Raw genomic sequence first — 2,944 nt, forward strand, 5'->3', positions numbered from 1 at the left:
TGAAGGTGTGGTCCTCAACGAATTTTCGTCGATAATCTTTCTTGTGCGAAATAATAATAAAAAAAAACTTGCTCTCCCAACGTACAGGATCCTGGTTCAACACGCAAGCACCCGTCCAGGGATCGTCGTAGAATCTACGTACTGTACATTCTTATACTCTGTCTGTGCATTACACCTTGTCAGTATATACGTGCCAATCATGTTTTTATTAATTACTATTACTGATAGGATTTAGAAAGAATGTTTATAAACTGTTTTAGAAGCACTTCTGAACAGTTCATAAACATCCGTCCAACGCTTCTGAAACAGTTGATAAACATCCGTCCAACGCTTCTGAGACAGTTCATAAACATTCGTCCAACGCTTCTGAACAGTTCATAAACATTCGTCCAACGCTTCTGAAACAGTTCATAAACATTCGTCCAACGCTTCTGAGACAGTTCATAAACATTCGTCCAACGCTTCTGAGACAGTTCATAAACATTCGTCCAACGCTTCTGAGACAGTTCATAAACATCCGTCCAACGCTTCTGAAACAGTTGATAAACATCCGTCCAACGCTTCTGAGACAGTTCATAAACATTCGTCCAACGCTTCTGAACAGTTCATAAACATTCGTCCAACGCTTCTGAAACAGTTCATAAACATTCGTCCAACGCTTCTGAACAGTTCATAAACATTCGTCCAACGCTTCTGAAACAGTTCATAAACATCCGTCCAACGCTTCTGAACAGTTCATAAACATTCGTCCAACGCTTCTGAAACCGTTCATAAACATTCGTCCAACGCTTCTGAACAGTTCATAAACATTCGTCCAACGCTTCTGAACAGTTCATAAACATTCGTCCAACGCTTCTGAAACAGTTGATAAACATTCGTCCAACGCTTCTGAAACAGTTCATAAACATTCGTCCAACGCTTCTGAACAGTTCATAAACATTCGTCCAACGCTTCTGAAACAGTTCATAAACATCCGTCCAACGCTTCTGAACAGTTCATAAACATTCGTCCAACGCTTCTGAAACCGTTCATAAACATTCGTCCAACGCTTCTGAACAGTTCATAAACATTCGTCCAACGCTTCTGAACAGTTCATAAACATTCGTAAACATTCGTCCAACGCTTCTGAAATAATTCATAAACATTCGTCCAACGCTTCTGAAACAGTTCATAAACATTCGTCCAACGCTTCTGAACAGTTCATAAACATTCGTCCAACGCTTCTGAACAGTTCATAAACATTCGTCCAACGCTTCTGAAACCGTTCATAAACATTCGTCCAACGCTTCTGAACAGTTCATAAACATTCGTCCAACGCTTCTGAAACCGTTCATAAACATTCGTCCAACGCTTCTGAAACAGTTGATAAACATTCGTTCAACGCTTCTGAGACAGTTGATAAACATTCGTTCAACGCTTCTGAACAGTTCATAAACATTCGTCCAACGCTTCTGAAACCGTTCATAAACATTCGTCCAACGCTTCTGAGACAGTTGATAAACATTCGTCCAACGCTTCTGAAACAGTTGATAAACATTCGTCCAACGCTTCTGAAACCGTTCATAAACATTCGTCCAACGCTTCTGAGACAGTTGATAAACATCCGTCCAACGCTTCTGAACAGTTGATAAACATTCGTCCAACGCTTCTGAAACCGTTCATAAACATTCGTCCAACGCTTCTGAAACAGTTCATAAACATTCGTCCAACGCTTCTGAAACAGTTGATAAACATTCGTCCAACGCTTCTGAAACCGTTCATAAACATTCGTCCAACGCTTCTGAGACAGTTCATAAACATTCGTCCAACGCTTCTGAAACAGTTCATAAACATTCGTCCAACGCTTCTGAACAGTTCATAAACATCCGTCCAACGCTTCTGAACAGTTCATAAACATCCGTCCAACGCTTCTGAAACCGTTCATAAACATTCGTCCAACGCTTCTGAAACCGTTCATAAACATCCGTCCAACGCTTCTGAACAGTTCATAAACATCCGTCCAACGCTTCTGAACAGTTCATAAACATCCGTCCAACGCTTCTGAAACCGTTCATAAACATCCGTCCAACGCTTCTGAAACCGTTCATAAACATCCGTCCAACGCTTCTGAAACCGTTCATAAACATCCGTCCAACGCTTCTGAAACAGTTGATAAACATCCGTCCAACGCTTCTGAAACCGTTCATAAACATTCGTCCAACGCTTCTGAGACAGTTCATAAACATTCGTCCAACGCTTCTGAAACCGTTCATAAACATTCGTCCAACGCTTCTGAAACTGTTCATAAACATCCGTCCAACGCTTCTGAACAGTTCATAAACATTCGTCCAACGCTTCTGAACAGTTCCTAAACATCCGTCCAACGCTTCTGAAACAGTTCATAAACATCCGTCCAACGCTTCTGAACAGTTCATAAACATCCGTCCAACGCTTCTGAACAGTTCATAAACATCCGTCCAACGCTTCTGAAACCGTTCATAAACATTCGTCCAACGCTTCTGAACAGTTCATAAACATCCGTCCAACGCTTCTGAAACCGTTCATAAACATCCGTCCAACGCTTCTGAAACCGTTCATAAACATCCGTCCAACGCTTCTGAACAGTTCATAAACATCCGTCCAACGCTTCTGAACAGTTCATAAACATCCGTCCAACGCTTCTGAACAGTTCATAAACATCCGTCCAACGCTTCTGAAACAGTTCATAAACATCCGTCCAACGCTTCTGAAACCGTTCATAAACATTCGTCCAACGCTTCTGAACCCGTTCATAAACATTCGTCCAACGCTTCTGAACAGTTCATAAACATCCGTCCAACGCTTCTGAACAGTTCATAAACATTCGTCCAACGCTTCTGAAACAGTTCATAAACATCCGTCCAACGCTTCTGAAACCGTTCATAAACATTCGTCCAACGCTTCTGAACCCGTTCATAAACATTCG

Source organism: Penaeus vannamei, chromosome 3 (genome assembly GCF_042767895.1).
Source record: "Penaeus vannamei isolate JL-2024 chromosome 3, ASM4276789v1, whole genome shotgun sequence".
Classification (NCBI taxonomy): Eukaryota; Metazoa; Arthropoda; class Malacostraca; order Decapoda; family Penaeidae; genus Penaeus; species Penaeus vannamei.